This window comes from Cavia porcellus, unplaced genomic scaffold (assembly GCF_034190915.1).
Source record: "Cavia porcellus strain 051 isolate PalLab524CR breed Dunkin Hartley unplaced genomic scaffold, mCavPor4.1 scaffold_1, whole genome shotgun sequence".
NCBI classification, from domain to species: domain Eukaryota; kingdom Metazoa; phylum Chordata; class Mammalia; order Rodentia; family Caviidae; genus Cavia; species Cavia porcellus.
The window spans coordinates 198,179,712-198,198,990 of record NW_026947484.1 but is presented as its reverse complement, the minus strand read 5'-3'; positions in this window follow the sequence as shown (position 1 = coordinate 198,198,990).

Below are 19,279 nucleotides of genomic sequence, written 5' to 3'. Positions count from 1 at the left end.
CACAAAAACGCCCTACCACCAGGCATGGTGAGACAGAAAGGCTGAGGCAGGAGGATTGCTGTCCACTCCCCGCTTGGCCCCATGGCCTCTCCCACATGGGACTCCGCCTCTGCTTCCAGGCTTGCTGTCCCCCACCAACTGTCAGATGTTGGGGCTGTTTGAGGCTCCTCCCCGAGTGCCTGTCCCCCAAGGCCTGAAGACCTCCCCAGGGAAGAGTTCTCTGGCCCACTCCCCACCCCCAGGCTTGGTTGGAGCCTCTCTGGGGTGCTCACTGACCCCAGTTCTAGTCACCAGTAGAGATGTCAGTTAAGGCTCAGATGAAAACCCCTCACCTCCTGTGCTCACATTTAGTAGAAGAGACAGACAGACAGACAATGCAAGATGGTGCTAGCTCAGAGCCAAGGAAGCCCACAGACAGAGAATGAGAGGCTAGAGTACAGAAGTGGTAAGGTTCTGGAGTATGAATAGGAGTTTTCCAGGTGGAGAAGAGGCAGAAGGAGTTACTGGATGAACACCAGCATGACTGAGGTCAGGGGCGACAGAGGGCTGCAGGAAAGCAGGGTTGCCCAAGGATAGTGATTAAAATGAGGCTGGCGGGACAGTTGGTCAGAGCTTGGAAGGTGCCCAGAAGGTTGGACTTATCTGAAGGGCCTGGGAAGGGCAAGGAAGACACAATAATTCCGGGAAAAGTCTGTTTTTATGACAGCGAGGGGTCGAGTGGGTGTTTGAACAGCAAGAGTGACAGATCGGGGCTGGGGATTTAGCTCAGCGGCATAAGCGCCTGCCTTGGAAGCAGGCAGTCGTGAGTTCGATCCCTGGCATCGATAAAAACGAAAAAGACAAAAAGTGACAGATCGGAGCAGCTCAGAGGACACCCCCATTCCCAGCTTAGTCACCCCACAATGAAGAGTGTGAAGGCAGGGCTAGGAGGTGACCAAAGGGTGACAGGGACAAACCCCGTCCACCGGTAGCCAAAGGACAGGTTGCAGGTCCCCCTGGGGACACTAGAGGGAGCTCCAGGATAGGCCCAGCGCCGGGTCCACAGCCACGGCGCGCCCCCTTGCTGGAGTCGGAGGACAGCCTGCACCCTGCAGCTCCGACCACACTGGGGTCACCACGCTGCCAGACGAGGCCAATATCCCAGCCAGAGCTGCTGCGCCTGCGGGAGGCGCCAGCCAGGGCGCCCGAGTCAGGTGACCCGGAGCTCCGGGACTGGGCGGTGGAGCGGCCCTTCCGGAGCTCGCTGGGACCCTGGCGGGGGGCGGCTTTCCCGTGAGCCAACCCCGGGTGTGCTGGGCTCCAGCCCGGCTCAGTCCTGCCCGGGACCCGGGTTCCGGCGCGGGGGTGGCTGGAGCCAGGTCCCGGTGGAGAGCCCTGGCCTGGCCGGGGCTGCGGGCCGGGGCTTCCCGGCGCAGGAGCTGGAGCCGGGCAGGGGCTGAGTGCAGTCGCGCTTGCGTTCGTTCATTCATTCATTCACGCGTTGGTTCCTTCATTCACTCCCCAAGCTGGCCCCGCGGGAGGTGCCAGGGTCCCCAGGGACCCAGCGCCCACACTTCTCAGAGCTCGGTCGATGGCGAGGCGGACACCAACTCAAAACTTCCTGCGCTAGCGGAGCGCCCGAGGGGCAGGCGAGGAGGAGTTGGGGCGAACTGGGACGGGGGCCTGCGTGTCTGCGCCCGGAGAGCAGCCAGGAGGCCCAGAGGCGCCTGGGAAAGGGGGCGACCGGGGTCCAGGTGACCACAGAGCAGGGTGCGCCCCAGGCCGCTTCCGGCTGCGTCCGCCCTGCTCCCTGGAGAGCAGGTGAGGAGGAACAACTTTTCCGAACAGTGATGGGCGGCTCTGCCTGGGCCTAACTGGCACTGTCGTTTAAAATTTTATGAAAAAAAAAACAACGAATAACCGATGCAGACAGTGAAACAAGAAGCCCTTTCCTGAAATCTAATGCAAAAAGCAAACCCAAGCCCGAAATAACGCTCACAGGGTTTTAACTACCTGGAATGACCCGCACCGTGGGCTCAGCTGCCACCCTAGAGGCTGCCACCACCTGTGAACTGAGCGCCCCAAGACTAACTCTCAGTGAGCCAGCAGAGCCCCTGTCGCCTGGGCAAGGAAACTCTTTCGTAGGACCAGCACTCTCAGGGATCAGAGCCAATCAAAGGACAGCATGGGGCCGGTCTCCACCAGATGCTACCCCATCCCTGTCACCAACAGATCCCTGACCCCAGGCAGAGAAGCGCGCTCCTGCCCCCGCCAAGCTCGGTCCTTGTCCCAGGCTGAGGCCTGACATCATCCCAAGGTGAGTGTAGATGCTCACTGACCCGGATGCTGGTCCAAGCCCGAGCCCTGATCCAGGTCAATCTGGGGAGGAGAGGAAATGCCTGAGTCACATCTTAGGCAGCTGCATGCGTCCTCAACACAGGAGTGCGGAGAAGTGCTCAGCCCTGGAGCTGGAGACTTGGACTTGGCCTCCCCAGGCTTCTCTCTTCTCCTCTGCAGCATGAATGCAATAATACTGGGCATCACATGAGTCCTATGGGACCCTGTAGGTAAAGCTCCTCATCCAGGGCCTGCCACAAAGTACATGCTCGATCAACTAGTTCCTATTACTATTTATAAGCATTTATGTATTCATTCAACAAACATCGAACATTTACTATGAGCCACACATAATGTGCGGCGCTCTCCAAGTTCTCTCAGTCCTTCTAACAGCTCCATCATTATCTCTACTTCACAACCAAGGAAACTGAGGCACAGAGCGGTCCACTCATTCTGAGGCCAGCGAGGTCCCTTGGCTGGCAGGAGGCAGAGCTGGAATAGAAACCCAAGTCTGTCCGCCTCTAAACCCAGCCATGAGACTAGCTTCTCTTTTAGAGTTTAAAGCCCTCCTCCCTTCTCCTCAGCAGCAGCCCCTGTTAAATAAATCATCCAGTGAGGTTTCTAATTCCCAGACTTGGTTGCAAATGAATTATTCACTTCGGAAGGCCTGCAAACCCCAGGCTGGGCCTCATTACCCAAGAAGGCCACCCGCCCACAAGATGTCACTCTGTCCCCTGGCATGGGTCCTGGCGGCTGGCACAAGCGGCCTAGCACCTGAGGCCTGCTCCCAAACCAGAGGGACTTCTCCCCGTCTCTCAGCCTTTGCTTTTTTTTTTTTTTTTTTTTTTTTTTTTTTTTTTTTGTCTTTTTCCTTTTTATTGGTACCGGGGATTGAACTCATGACTGCCTGCTTGCAAGGCAGGTGCTTATGCCACTGAGCTAAATCTCCAGCCCCCCACCCTTTCTTTTTTTTTGTTTTTGTCTTTTTTGTTTTTATCGGTACCAGGGATCGAACTCACTACTGCCTGCTTGCAAGGGAGGCGCTTATGCCGCTGAGCTAAATCCCCAGCCCTAGCCTTTGCTTTCTAATAAGTGCATTGTCTGTCTGGTGGTGTAGACAGGAGGTAGAGACTCCAGGCCCAGCCAGTCCTGGGTCCCACTTGCAGCTCTGAGCAGCTGTGTGACCTCAGGCAGGTAGCAGGTCTCTCCGAGCCTCTGAGGAAGGCCATGTGGCAGCCTGGTGCACTTTCTCTCCTGTTTGTGGTCTGGGGCTGTGCTAGATGCTGGGGACTCAGTCTCTCCTGTGGGGGTAAACAGTGTCCCCAATTCTGACTGGACAGACTGATCCCTGATGCAGATCGGATTAAGCCAGGAATCCCAGGGAAAGCAGGGGTCCATTGGAAACAGGACAGAGGCTGCAAGTGGGGGGCAGCGGGGGTGGAGCCTGGCTCAGGTGGGAGCAGGAGCAGGCAAACTGCCCATTGGGGCAGGAAGTCAGTCCTGGAACCCAAGTTCCTGGAGAGATTTTTTTTTTTTTTTCTTTTTTCCCAAAAGCAGCAAGACAGGTTCCTCTGGATGGAAAAGCCACAATCTGAACCCAGAATGGGAAGAAGACGCATTGTGGTTACCCCTTTCCCAAGCAGAGAGTTGTGGGGGCCTGCCGGGGCCACTGCCCCTCCAGATAGCCCCTTGGATTCTTTCACCCGCTTTGCAGGTGAGGAAACTGAGGCTCGAGTAAACAGGGCACGGTCAGCTCTGGAGCCCTGGGCCTCTCGGCTGTCTGCAGACCTAGGCTCAGGCAGGGGCCGTCTCCTGAAGAGGCCCCTGTGTAGGACTACCAGCCCCCGTCCCCTAAACAAGCTGTCAGCCAAGCTCCTGAGCCCATCAGGGGCCGCAGGGGCGTCAGGAAGGCTGGTCAGGAAGGCTGGACGTGTGGCCCCTAAGTTTGTGGAATGCCACTGGAGGCGGCCTCTGCAGCCTCCACAGTGCCCTGGGCCTCTGGGTCCCTGTCACTTGGTCCTCATGCTTTCCCTGCAAGCAGGCACAGGTGAGGAAACTGAGGCCCAGAAAGGGGATCCCGATCCCAGCTCACAGAGCTGAGGCTTGTCCCAGAATTCTTGACACTTGGTCTCCCACCACATGTTCCTATTTATGGAAGAATGAAGGTCATTTTCCTCACCTTATCCACACTGCTGATTCCTCTCTCCTCTCCCTCCCACAATCCATCCGTCCAACCATTCATCCACCCAGTCACCCAACCACCCATCTACCCATCTATCTGTCCATCCAACCATCTTTTTTATTTTTATTTTTATTTTTTTTGTCTTTTTCTTTTTTATCAGTACCGGGGATGGAACTCACGACTGCCTGCTTGCAAGGCAGGCACTTATGCCGCTGAGCTAAATCCCCAGCTCCTCATCCAACCATCTTTTCATCCACCCACCCACCATCCATCCATCCATCCATCCCTTCATCCACCATCTATCCATCATCCAGCCAACCATCCATCCACTCCTCCATCCTCCATCTGCCAGTTCATGCCAAGCAGCAGATCTAAGCTGGGTGCTGCAGGCCGAGTGGGGGATCAGAGGCAGCGCCTGCCCCCTGGCAGAGCATCGAGGCTGCCAGTGAGTCCAGTATTAAACAGCCTTGTCCATGGAGTGGAACGCATCGCTGTGCACGAAGTGCTGGGGAGACGCAGGCCGGACGAGGCGAGGGGTGTCAGAAGGACTGTCTCTGGTGCCCAGGGAGCTATGGACAGGAAATGCAGAGGCAGCCCCACGGGCTGGGCCTCGGGTGACAGAGGCTTCTTGCCGGCTGTGAAGACTCCTCCAGGGAGCCGGCTGGCTGGGGTGTGGGGCGAGGCTGGAGCAGCCTGTAGGGCCCCTCTGGGGAGACAGGGTCGGGGTCAGGGCTGCAGCCGGAAGGGGGACGCCGGCCATCCACCCTGGATTCACCCTGGGAGCCGTCAGCTGGTGCCTGCAGCCTCCGGAAACTCCACCAAGCTTCAGGAGGACTAGGGAGAGCGGCTATTTCAGGCAGAGGCGCAGCGGGAGCAGACGGCTGGAGGTGGGGAGCAGCAGGCAGCCCGGGAGGGCGCGGCGAGGGGGGGCGGAGGGAGCGACCGGCCGGCCAGCAGGGATGTCACGGTGCTGGGGAGCCCAGTTCCCGGGCGGCCGGAACAGCTGCTGCCTGCAAAGGCTCGCCGTGGCCTCGGTTCACCTCGCTAGACCCAGGGAGGCGGCTCCCACCAGAGCCCGCTGTACAGACAGAGAAACTGAGGTCAGGTCCCAGCCAGGATGCGCTTCCAGGCGCAGGAGAGCGCGGAGGGCCGGGCTCGGCCGGGCTGGGGCTCAGCCCTGATCCCTGCCTACCGCTGCCCTCCTGGGCGACCACTTAACCTCTGAGCTCCGTCTTTCTGTCTGTGAAGTGGGTGGTGATGTGGAGCTGCAGTTCTCGGCCTACTGAAGGAGCAGGGAGAGTTGAGCTCGGGGAACACGTGGGGGAGCGGAGGGCTGGGGGTGGAGGGGGCGGAGCCACTGAGGCGGGTGCCCTCCCCCCCCACTCCACCCAGGGAAAGGCCCCTTCCAGCCCTCACAGGGAAAGTTCCGGATTCTGTGCCAGGGCGTTGCCTAGCAACTATGCCCTCCCCAGACGGCCCTGCCCGCTTCAGTGGACAGGGTGGGGCCCAGTGTGGGCAGTGCAAGGGCCTGACCCCTAGCAGGCAGCGATGGGGACCCTGGGGTCCTATAGTGTGGAGGAGACCAGGGAGGGGGGCTGGGAAGAGACCCCCAGGACAGTGGCCTGAAGCATCCTTTCCTCAAAAGGAGGTGCAGGCAGAGCTGCTTGGCTCCTGGACCTGCTTCCTTGTCTGTATTTGGGGTGTGATCCACAATCCACAATCCCCACACCCCTGGGGGACAGTCTGAGGCTCTCAAGAAGACTGCAGGGGGGTGGGCTGCTGTCAGAAGCAAGCACTGCCGCTCAGGTGGAGAAGGTTTGGGTCCGTCCCGCCATCCAGGAGAGGGGTGAGGTCGTGGCCTGGAGGCTCAGGTGCCCACAGGAGGCAGGCGGGGCAGGGAACAGATCCTGGCCTGGGGACCTGGAGCAGGTGTGCATCCAACAATAGCCTCCGTCTCTCCAGGGTGGGGCACATTTACACTTAATCCCCGGGCAGCCCCACCTGGCTGTGACCGGATGAGCCCAGAACAGGACATGCTGGCTCAGAAAGGCAAAGGCACCTGCCTGAGGTAACACAGCGGGTGAGGAACAGAGCCCAGTCCAGCTGGCCATCCCTGTGGGCTGTGGGCAGGGCAGTAGAGAAAGGCTGGTCTTCAGGTCCCTCACTGCTGCCCGGGCCGTCTGTCCCCACCTCCTACACTCAGCTCTGCATCCATCCCATCCACCCGCCCCCCGCCCCCGCTGCTTTGCAGCCACCGCGAGAAACCGTGTGTGATGCTGTAGAATGTAAAAATATATACGCGACCAAAACACAACAGGCTGACAGCACCGGCTATAAATACTGGGTTGTGTGCGGAAAGATTCCTCTGAACTGCTTCCTGCCACCAGGGAGTGGGGGCTTGCAGGTGGAGGGGACGGCTCTGGGTGAAAGAAGAGCCGGGGTGACCACTGAGGACCTCCTCAGGGCCACATGCTTCATAAGTGTTATGTCCGAGTCCTTCCTGAACCCGCTCTGGGAATCACTCCCCTCCCTATCTGACACACAAGCATGGAGAAGCCCATCATGTGGCCAAGGTCACACAGTCATTCAGCAAGCGTGGGGAAGCTCCAGTTCCAGCAAGCTTGGTGTGGTAGGAAAGCCAAGCCCTGCCATGGCTGATTTGTCCAGGGACAGAGAGAGGTTAGGCCTCCAGATGCTCTTCCCCTCACACCTTCCATGGCTCCCTAGTGCCCTCCAAAGGAAGAACATCCTCCTTGCCATGGCCTTCAAGGTTGCGTGGCCTGGGTCTTGCCATCTCCCAGAGCCCAGCTCCTGTCATGGCCACAGAGCCCTGAGCCATAGCTTGCTGGACTTCTCCCAGGGACGGTACAGGCTTGGTGCTTTCTGCCTCAGCATGTGCTGTTCCCTGGACCAGGCATCCTGCTCCCCTCCAGCTGCCTCTACCTTGGGGCCTCAGCTCAAGCACCAGCTCCTCAGGAGAGGCCCCCAGCCTCCTCCCCTGCTCAGATCGCTTTCCCTGCAAGACTGGGGCCACAGCGGTAACCGTGTGGGTCGCTGTGGGGGTTGAGTCTCAGCTGGTGACAGGCAGAACCAGGACAAGTCACAGCAGGGTGGCTCAGTGCACATCCAGGAGCCTCCTCAGTGCAGGGGGAGAAGGAGCCCCCCTCTGATGAGGGCCAGGCACTAGGGTGGCACCAGGTGGCACCAGGTGACAGCCTGAGGCTCCCTGGGGACTTCGACAGAAGATCACAGGGCTCTGAGAGACAAGGAAAGAAAGGAAGAAGAGAGATGGACGGGGTCCTGAGGCCCCTGTTAGGCACTGGGCACCAATGGAGGAAGTTAGTTGGCTCCATCTCGGGGACCTTTCACTGCCCAAGAGAAATCCCATACAAGTGACTTACGCAGTTTTGTTTTATTTGAGACAGGGTCTCGCTATGTAATCCAAGCTGGCCTTGAATTCACCATGTAGCCCAGGCTGGCCTTGAACTCAAGGTGAGGCTCCTGTCTGTTTCCCAAGTGCTGGGACTATAGGGCTGTGCCACACACCTAATGTTATATATTCCTTTTTTTATTACATCTTCAAAACCTAGTATGTATTTTATACTTAAAAACATCTCAGTTCAGAGCAGCTGCACACCATGTGCCCAGTGACTGCTACTCTGGACAGCACAGGTCTAGACTGTAAGTCAACGACAGTCAGGACCATGGTTCTGACTGTCAGTTCTGACCAACCAATGTCATCTTGGATTGCTCAGGAAACGTTTGTTGATTGACTAAATGAATGGTTTACGATCTCGTAAAATCAGAAGCCAAACTCCCACCCTGAGCTATAAAAGACATTCTAGCCCCATGTCTGCATCCAGTTCTCAGCATGATGGTGCGTCCTTCTCCTTCCTGGGCCTCAGTTTCCCCATCTGTACCATGGCTGGGGGGGTGGGACCCTGGGATTTTTCTGAGCTTTCACTAGAGTACTGTCCCTAGAAGAGGGGATTGAGGCTCTCAGCAAAGTTCCAGCCCCACTTGCCCCCAACTTGTGTGAGATAGGTCACAGGAAAGGTCTCCAGGTGACCATCTGTAGAGAAGAGCCAGACTCTGGGGGAAACTGAGGCAGAGTTCTTCCCACATAGTGGCCTCTCACTTAGTGGCCTCGTGCTGGCAACAGGCCCACTGTGGGTGTTTTTTCTGGCCACCATTGTCACCTCCTTACCTCATATTGGCTCAGAGCTGGAAAAAGCAGGGCAGAACTCACCCCAATGCTGCAGGAATAGAAAAAAGCAGCTGAGTCTGAAGCCACTCAGCAATTGGAACACAGCTGGCCACTGCTTAGACATCTGTTTTCCTCATCTGAAAAATGGGCATGGAACCTGCCTCTCTTTAAAAAAAAATTTGGAACCTGCCTTCTTACCATACATGAAATCCTGTCAGGTGTGTGATGCACACCTCTAATCCCAGCACTTGGGAGGCCGAGGCAGGAGGATCGCCTTGCGTTGTTGAGGCCAGCCTGGGCTACATAGTGCGTTCAAGGCCAGGCCCACTATACATAGAACTTGTCTCAAACAAAACAAAACAACACATGGAATCCTCCATTACTTAACAACTCTGTGACCTTGAACAAGGCACGTTGCTTTGTGAGCCTCAGTGTCCTGATCTGTAAATGGGGTTCATTATACCAACATTACAGGAGTATGAAACCATTGCGATAGGTCAACACCCACAAAGCACTCCTAAGAGCACCTCGGTGGGACCTGACTCAGTCACTTTCGCATCGCTGAGCCAAAACACTCAACACTCACAATTTAAGGAGAGAGAGGTTTATCTTGGCTCACATTTCAACCCAAGCGTGGCTCCCAGGCAGGAAAGCACGACAGCGGGTCCTGGGAGAGGAGAGGAGCTCACTGCAGAGCAAGACAGGAAGCAGCGAGAGAGAAGGGAGGAGCCAGGGAGGAGGAGTAAACCTCTCAGGCCACGCCCCCGAGCCCGCTTCTTCCCACAGGCCCCGCCCCCTCCCGGCCCCGCCTCCTAGCGAGTCCGCTCCAAGCCCCCAACTCAATGGCCCTCCCAAAGCCACTCCTCTGAACGCTGGCGCTCTGGAGGGACGTCGGAGGGGGAAGGTTTCCACCTCCTGCGCTTTTGCAGTTTAACGAGGCTGGGGGCTAGCCAGGCTCTGCCGGCTCTGAAGTGCTCTCTGGAGAGACCACCACCTCTTGGCTACAAAGCAGGGTTGTAGGCGGTAAAATGCGCTGTTCTTCCGAAGCCCTTTGTAAATGCGGCAAGAGGGAGGCTACGGAGCATTCGCTTTTTATAATCCAAAAAGCACTCCAAAATCATAAATCACCTGGGGGACGGAGAGCTCTTCGGAAGTGCTTCCCAGACTGTTGAGTGCGTGCAAGTCAGAGACAAGTGCCCTCTCAAGGACACAGGCAAGAGAGAGAAAGGAAATGGCCCCAGGGCATAAAACCAGCTCCGGTCCCTGTGTGCTGTCACCTTTCCTCACCGCCTGTGCCAGCCCAGCCGGTGCGCAGCAATTCCAGCGATTTGCAGATTCCTGCGATTCTGCTCGGGGCCAGCGAGGCCTCTGCACTGCTGAGTCAGCCCACAGGGGCGGCCAGAAGGCGTCGTGGCCTGTCTTCCTGGCCTTCCTGCCTTTCCTTTCTGTCCTGCTTTCTAGCAGGAAGGCAATGAACTCCCGAGCACTGAAAGAGGGCGGGATAAATGGTGCAGTGACCCTGCTGTGAGGCCCAGACCTGTGCCGGCTCTTCAGAGCCCAAGGAGCTGCAGGGGAGGAGAACTGGGGATGGGTGGAGGTGCCACCCAGGAACCCCAGCGAGTGCAGTGCCAAGGCTCCCGGCTGGGGAGTTCCAAGGTCCAGTCCCGGCTTTGCCCCCTGGCCTTCTGTGACCTTAGGCCGGTTCCCCTCCTGCTGTGAGCCCATGTCCCTCTGTAAAACGGGGTTGATGATGTGCAGCTTGTACACATGACATTAGGTGGCTGGGTGTGCAGGTGAGTTCCATGCCTTCCTCTTCCCTCAGGCTGGAGGAAGAAAGAGATGGCAGGGCAGCTCTGTATGGCAGAGATTAGGACCCTGGGTTTTGGGGTCATGAAGACCTGGGTTCAAATCCTGCCTCTCCAGCACACCCACTGTGTGTCTTTATGTCAGTCACATTGTCCCTCGAGCCTCCATTTCCTCTGCTGTGAAATGAACACAATAGTCTACTTCTAAAATGTTTGGAAAAAGCTAGGAAAACTGCCCAGTGATAGGATGCATGCTTATTAAGCATATGGCTCTCGGTTCCACCCCCAGCCCAGCAAAAAAATAAAGAAAAGAAAAGAAAAAGTGCTTTCAAGGATTCAAAGACATAATACTAGAGCTGCACCTGGTAGTACATGCTTATAATCCCAGTACTCAGGAGGCTGAAGAGGAGGAGCTCCTCTTGGAGCTCACATAACCCTGTATGAGTGGCATGTTCCATGCTGAGGGGGAAGGGGGAGGGTCTAGACACTGCCATTCAGTCAGCCTGCTTCTGGGTGCGTCCATGACACCATCTTGCTGCCACTACTTTAAGTCTCTTGCAAGAGCCAGGCTATGGTTCTTGCTGTCTGTTGTGTCGCCAGCACTGTGCCTGGCCCAGGAGCAGCAGCTCTGAAACATGAGTGAATGAATAAGAAAGGCAGGGGGCAAACTGTGGTTGTCCAGCACCCTCAGCTTTTGGAGGTCAGTTCTGAACGGAAGGGACTGTATCTGTCAGCTTTCAGGACTATAACTTCATGCCCTTGGCAGCCTAACTTTATAATGAAAAGAAGTGTATGTGGCTCACAGTTCTGGGGATTCAAGGGCATGGTGTTAGAATCAGCTCTGGTTGGATTTGACCTTCTGAGGACAGTCTCCAGGGGCCTCCCACTGGGCCCTCGTGTTCTTTTGTTTTTGAGACAGGGTCTTGCTGTGTAACCAAGGCTGGCCTCAAACTCACAGTGAGCCTTCTGCCTCAGCCTCCAGAGTGCCGTGATTACAGGCATGTGCCACACACTTGACTTGGGCCCTGTTTCTTAAAGGCTTGACAGCAGCAGAGTGGAAGAATTTACAACAAGGTCATTGGCAAGCATTACCAATCAGGATACCAGCCCAGTGACAACAGCCCTCTTCCTGGCATCCTGCTGGGCCTATCAGAGAGCTGTTGCCCAGGGCACCACACCCAGGACAGCTGACAATAGCCAGGGCTAGTTAAACAGCTTTGTCCCTGACCTGGTACATTCATGTAATTTTACAGCCATGGGAAATTCTACAAGAGGAAATTCTGGCTTAGACAGGTTTCTGACTTCAAATGCAATCCCTGCCTCATTCCACATCACAACAACCTCTTTCTCCCTCTTGCTCTCTCTTTCTCCCTCTTTCTCTCCCTCCCTCCTTCCCTAGTACCAGGCTTTGTCTCCATTTCTTGGTACCAGGGATCGAACTCATGACCTCACACTTGCCAAGTAGGTTCTTATGCCACTGAGCTAAATCCCCAGACGCCTCTCTCTGTCTTGTCTTGCTAGTAGTCCAGACTGGCCTTGAACTCATTAGTAGCTCAGCATCCCCAGTACTGAGACTATAGTTTTGTCTCAGCTGGGACAAATCTGGGATAACCTTTCTCTCATGGCAGATGAGGCATCGAAGGCCCAGAAGGGGCCAGTGACCTGCCCAAGGCCACACAGCTCATCTGGATCTTGGTGTTAGTCTCGAACCCACATCCACCTGATGCCCTTCCCTCCCCCGACGGAACCCTCTCTGGATTCATGCAGGCTTTGCCTGCTGATAGGAGCTCTCAGGGCCCTTTCCAGCTCTGCCATCCTGGTATTTAAATCAACACATGAATATTTCACGAGCATCCTGGGCGAAAATAACCCCCTGCCTGGTTATGTCAGGCTGCAGCCCCAGTCGCTAGGCCACGGCTCTCTTGCTATTTACGAGACATGCAATTCCGCGAGGCCTCCCAGCAGCAGCCCAAGGAATCGATAGGCTTTAAATAAGTAATTAGAGGAGCTGAAGACATCATGCAGCGGGGGTGGGGGTGGTGTTTGGGGTTGGGGGGGATGGCGGCACAGAGTTCTCCCAGGTTCCCTGGAAGGGGCCTTTCTGTCCCTTGGTTCAGGGGGCTCCGGCTAACTTGAGAGACACAGGGCAGGGAGAAGAACACAGACAAAATCGCTGGCATTTACTGAGCCTTCCCTAGTGCGGGCTTTGTCTCATGGCTGCCAGTGTGCTCCTCGCTGCTGATGCTCGGAGAGGGAAGCAGGTGACCCAGTGACACCCAGCTAGGCCGAGGCACGGGCATGGGGCAGGTTTCCTCCACCTGTGTGGCTGACATCTGAGGCCGGCTCCCTCCCCACGGTGGCCTCTGTATGATAGGATGATTGGTGGCAGCCCCGCCTCACCCTAGGCGCCCATAACACCACCTGCCCACTGTTACAACCGAAGTGTCTCCAGATGACATTACTCATGTCCCCGCAGTGCAATCAGCCTCAGGTGACGACCTCTACACTGGGGCCTGTGTGGCTTTACTGTTGCCTCCCTCTGCACACAGGATGAGAATCTGAGAGAACACCAGCAGGGACTGTCATCGGCTGTGTGACCATGAGTACATGCTTCACCTCTCTGTGCCTTCATTTTCTTCTCTTTAAAATGCAAGCGTCTCACAGGTTATCCTGAGACTAAGCAAGGTGGTGCTCACTAAGGGTTCAGAGCAGTGCCAGCCACTCCCTTGTAACCCCCAGCTGCCATGCAGCTGTCTCTGTGGCCCCAGGTGCCCTGTTCCACCTAAAAATGGGGAGAGGCAGGTGTCCCAGCCAGCTGGGAAGAAGTGTGGCTGAAGATCTCTGTGCTGCTGCCTCTCGTGACACCACTGCACCCTGCCTGCCAGGAGGAGCTAGAAAACCAGCAACCGAGACAGCCTTTGGTCCTAGAGCCGCCCAAGGTGACAAGAACCACCGCTGCCCCTTCCTGTGTCCCTGTAGCTCACATGTCCTGCAGGGCTGGCTTCTCCAAGGCATCTGTCCCTCCACATGCCACACCTTTTGTCATTCAAGGAGCGGTAAAACACTAAGAATCACTCATTGTTTGTCACTGGGGCAGCCCACTGCATTTTACTGGTCTGTCTTGTGTGTTTTTATAATACTGACCTGGCCCAAAACAAAACAGTTCTAGAGCTGGACATAGAGGTGCAAGCATATAATCCAAGCACTTGGGAGGCTGAGGCAGGAGGATCCTGTGAGTTCAAGGTCAGCCTGAAGTGCACAGTGAGACTCTACCTCAAAAAAACAAACAACAGGCCAGGGATTACCTCAGTGGCACTGCACAGAGTTCTGAATTTGATTTCCAGTAGCAAACAAGCAACACAACCCTGCAGTCCCAGCACTGCTGCCCTGTGGGTGCTTGTGGGAAATACACATGACAGAAAGGCGCTCCCAGGGCTCTGCCTGTGGCTGCCCCACACGCACACCAGTGCAGGGCTAACACAGCTTGCTCCTCCCTGCGCTTAGGAGGAAGGTATTATCCAACCTATCTCCTCAGATGCTGGGGAAACTGAGGCCCTCACAACGCAGTGCTTTGTCCAGGATCATAGAACAAGGTAAGTCTGCAGCCATCTCTGAGTGTGCCAGTGTCACCCAGCTTCTGGAAGGGACAGCCCCGACTCTGGGGGGACTCGGGGTCCCAGGCTTGCCCCTTCTCGGGCACACTCTCTGCGACAGCCTCACAAACCGCTCTCAGCCAGGCCAGGGAAGGATGTGGAGGCCTGCACGGAGGAGGTCGTGATAGACCAGGCCTGGTGTGCCCAGGTCACCTTCTTCTGGGTTCTATCAACCAGACCTAAGTCCCCACCGCATCTGCCCGCAAGGGAGATGGGAGCCACAGCCCGTGGCCAGCAGGAAGAGACAGGTAGGGGGACACTGGCCAGGTCCTGGTGACCTCATTGGAGGTGATGGAGACCTGGACGGGAACCAGGACTCACAAGGGGAGGAGCGGTCATAGAAATGGGGAGCTTTGAGGATCAGAATAAGCCCCACCCCACCCACTCAGGAAGGCCATTTACTTCTTTTTTGTTGTTTTGTTGAGACAGGGTCTTGCTACGTAGTTCAAGCTGGCCTTGAACTTACTATGCGGCTCAGGCTGGCCTCAAACTTCTGGCTGTCCTCCTGCCTCAGCCTCCGGAGTGCTGGGGTTGAAAATATGATGCATGACCACACCCAAGGACTTCTTGCAAGAGGGAGCCGCTACCCCAGGTCTTGCCAACTCAGCTCAAATGGAGTCAGCAGTTCCTAAAGAGCTACAGGGAAGAAACTGGAAGGTCTGGTTGGCTTCCTCAAAGGTCCTACTGTGTGCCTCAGACTTTCTTGGCGACAACAAGAGGGCAGGAGCCGCTGTCCTCTAAGTAATGTGTCACCGGTCAGTAGGTGCCACGCAGGCCTGAGCTCCCAGCAAAACGGCGCGGGAAGCCAGGCAGTGCGCATGCGCGCTTTCACTCCAGAAGGGCGCTGGGACTTTTGTCACCCTGTTTGAGCAACCTCTGCGCAAGGCCCGCAGGGTGGTGGCAGAGAAAGCCAACTCCCACCGCGAAAGCTGAATCAGGCGGGCAGGTATTCTGCACTGAGAGACAAGGATCTGGACACGTGGCCCAAGGTGTGGCCGAGTGGACACGCCCTCCAGGATTTAAACCTTTTTTTTCCTGGTGCGACAGGTGTGCGCCACCACCACGGCTGGCCTGGACTTGAATCTTTGGTGATGCAGGGCACAGGGTCCGTCAGAGGTTTAAAAGCTGCTGCAGTGTAATGGGCCCGGGGATGGGGGTGTGGCTGAAGGTGCCAGTGGGGCCCCCATGACCAGCTGGCAGGCACGGCCTCCTTCAGAGCACCTTGGCAGGCTCCCCTCTCAGGGTTCCTGTCCAGCCTGTTTCTCCAGTTTCCCTGTCAAATGCCTGAGCCACCTGATCCTTTTCCAAACAACTCCCCTAGGTGAACAGAGTCCTCTTTGCTGCTTAGGCAGCAGGCAGTGGGCACCCTGAGTAACATGGCCAAGCCCCTGCCCACCTGGCTGTACCAGGGCCTGCGCAGGCCCCCTGGTCTCACACCTTTTGCCCCATCTTTTCACTCCCGTGAGCACCCACTCCCTCCAGGGCTGAGGGCAGTTTTCTCTGTTGTCCTGTGTATATTATCTTACACGCATAAGACCATAATTCCAAGAAAGGGTCCACAGATGCTACCCAGTGCCATGGCATCCGAAGCACCAAAAGCCGTGGGCCTTCCTCCAGATTAGGACCTTCAGATGCAGCAGCAGGAATCCTCCAGCCACAACACGGGCTCACTTTACGAGCCCCCTCCCGGTTTGAGGGTCACTCCACCACCCCAGTTTCTTCTGAAAAGTGCTCTCTCCTGCCAGGCATGGTGCCACATGCCTGTAATCCAGCCCTGTGGGAGGCTGAGGCAGGAGAATCAAAAGTCTGAATGTGGCCTCCCTGAATTCCACGCTTTTTGCCTCCATGCGTGAGAGATGGAACGTGTGTGTCTGTCTGTCTCCATCCCACTGAATCCCGGGGACGGGCTCAGGCATCTGTGAACGAGTGTCCACCATGTGCAAACCAAAGAATGTACAGGGCACAGAGGAGGGGCACACACTCCTTAGTACTCTCAGTGGCTGCTTGAGGTGAAAGGTGACGTTTGTTCGAAGCCCAGGAAGTTTTCTAGATGCGGCCAATGGCAGAAGAAAGGGGTGAATGGTAATTGAAGCCAAGGAAGGTGGCAGGGATGAGACTGGAAAGGGCTTGCCTGCTGGGCAAGGGAGCCTACACCTGCAATCACACCTGTAATCTCAGGAGGCTGAGGCAGGAGGATCACTGAGTTTGAGGTTAGCCTGTGCTAGCAAGATTTTGTTTCAAAAAAAAAAAAAAAAAGGGTGTAGCTCAGTGGTAGGGTGCTTGCTTTGCATGAATAAAGCCTCAGGTTGATCTGCAGTGCAGCAAATAGAGTAAGACAAAGGCTACCTGTGCGCATGACAACGAGGAGTTGTACAAGCAGCCAGGGAAGGCCCAGGGGCTCCTGATGCACTCCTGCCCCTGTGTTGCCCATAGAAGCCATGTGTGGGTGCCTGTGGGTCTAAGCAAACAGCTGTCCCCCAACTCTCCTGAGACTCCCTCCTCGGGGCTCACCCACGGTCCCCCGCAGCTAGGTCCAGTGCACTCCTGCAGCCTGTTCTGCCTGAGCTCTTGGCTGCCCTCCTCCTTCTAGCCTTGACCCTCGGGTAGCTCCCTCTCCGCCCCTCCCAGGGCTTCCTCCTCCGGGGCCCACAGCCGTCCCTAAAAAGTCAGAGGCCTCCCAGTGCCTGTGTGGGGTCCTCTTCTTGCGCAGTGTCTACTCTGGTGACAGCCTCGTCCCTTTGTGTGCTTTGTGGGACCACTTAGAGCTGGGCGTCTGTTTACTCATTTCCATGCCTGACCGCCTCCTGACCCTCTTACTAGATTCATCCTGTTCCTGTTCCCCCGGGGCTCCCCAGTGACCACGAGCAAGGGACTTCCAGGGTCTGGAGAGATGGAGACCCCCGGGCAATGCAGGACTGAGCCTCACAGTGTCCACCTGCACCCTCGTGACCATCTGATAAGCGCTGGGGGTGGGGGACACTGGGTCTCACCCCTGACCCCCGGGGCCTCTCGGGGCCGCACAGTAAAAGTCAAGCAGATCTATTTGCACCACGCTTAGAAGGCAGCGGTCAGCTGCTGACCACACCGTCAATTATTCAGGCTCCTTGGGCTTCCACCAAGAGTCACAGTTTAACTACACACAGCCTCATGGTCCTCACACCCATTTTCCCTCAGAGGCCTGTGCACATGGACAAATGGAGGACAGAAGGAGGGCGGCACATGGCGCTCCTCCCAATAGCAAACAGTCCCGCTGGCCGCTCCTCAGTCCAGGAGCCTTCAGCACCTGGATTCTTGGTCTTCAATCCCAAAGCCTTCCTGGGCCCAGCCCCTGGAAGTTACCTGAGGCAAGCTTCTGTTCTTCCCTAGGACACAGATTCTGCTTCTCACCAGGGATAGACAGGCATTCTGGGAGGCTGGGAGGTGAGATGTAAGAGAGTACACAAAAGAATATTAGCTTGGTGTCATACCTGCAAACCCAGCACTCAGGAGGCTGAGGCAGGAGGATTGCTGAAAGTTCAAGGTCAGCCTGGGCTATGGAGGGAGACCTTGTCTCAAAAAACAAAGAGAAGCAAAAGACACAGACTATTACTAGGATGGGGTTGTTCACGGGGAGGATCTGGGGCTGCCCACGGGTAGGAATGAGAAATTTATGCACTTTCAAGTTCACAAAACATTCAGTGACCTGTGTCAGATGTAGCCTCCAGTCTCTTAGAACCAGGCAGGGGTAAATAGAAATACACTCATTCACAGTTGCTTATTGAGCAAGCTGGGCACCAAGATGCAGAGGACGCTGATTACTGCCCTTGAGTAGAGGACTGAGCTGCCAGCAAAGGAGCAGTGTGGGCAGGACCACCCTGAGTGCTCCCTGGGTCTCCAAGACCATTACCGTCCTGGCAACAAAGCTGATCAGCCACCAGTGCCATCTCCACTTCTCAGGCAGCAAAGATTTTAGTGAGTCGAGGTACAAAAACGCCCACAGTCACACAGCCTGGGTATATGACAGAGCAGAATCCGAGCCCAGGACTGTGGTTTCAAGTCCCTGAAAGCTCTCGGTTCTGCTTGGAGTCATGTGAGAGAGGTGGGAAGATGTGAGGCAGGTGGTCCTATAAGTAAAGATCTAAGGACACAGCTGCGGAGGAGGTACAGCTGGAAGGACCAGCCTATCCAGAGTGCTGGAGGGAGGGTGATGATCAGAGGGGCCTTTCTAGAAGTGGCCTTTTTGCTGAGACTTTCAGGGAGGAGATTCCTCAGGGAGGGGTCCAGAGAAAGCCTAGGCCAGGTGTGAAGACCCTAAGGCCTATCCCCGCCTGGCCAGGGCAGTAGTAGGAGCAGAAATGGTGAAACCCAGCCATTCTTGACCCCCCTGGTCCTACTTCCTCTTCGTGGCTGTATTTTTAGACCTGCTGCCTTCTGAGGCTGCCAGCAGGGTCTGGCCCTCTGTGGTTACACGTCTACCCTAGACATGAGCTGTAGGTCCCTAGGAGCCCGGGTTCTTCTCTGATGCAGTTAGTGACCACTGTGGAGATCAAGCCAGGGGCCTCCTGCATGCTGGGCAAGCGCACTACCACTGTGTACCCCTGACTCCTTTTTTATTTTTGTTTTTGAGACGGCCTCTTGCTAAGCCTCCCAGGCTGGCCCCGATCCCCCTGCCTCAGCCTCTTCCCACCAGTTTAAATCCACCCCACTTTGACGATCTCTATCTGTGGGTCCAGACATGATGCTAAAAATGCCACCAGGGCCTTTGGCATCCTGGGTGCCAGCAGCTGGGTGAGTATGATGCAGAGCACAAACTGGGATGTCTGAAACAAGTGCTGTTACTGAGTACTAGTTGTTCATTTTGCCTGCACATAGAGCAAGCCCAGAGCAGTCAGAGTCGCAGTCCTCAAGGTCAACAGAACGGTGGAAAACGTGAGAGATTTCACACGCCGAGGACAGGTAGAAAGGAAACCTGCTAAGGGAGCAGCACGTGCAAATGTGTGGCATGTTTAGAGAAGGCTGTCAGGAATATGGTGACAATAACCTGGTACGTAGGTCCCCTGCCCAAATCCTGAGCCATGGAGAAGTGGACAGAGTCCAGGTGAACTCGAGGTGGGGAGTCTGAGACAGCTCGACTGGG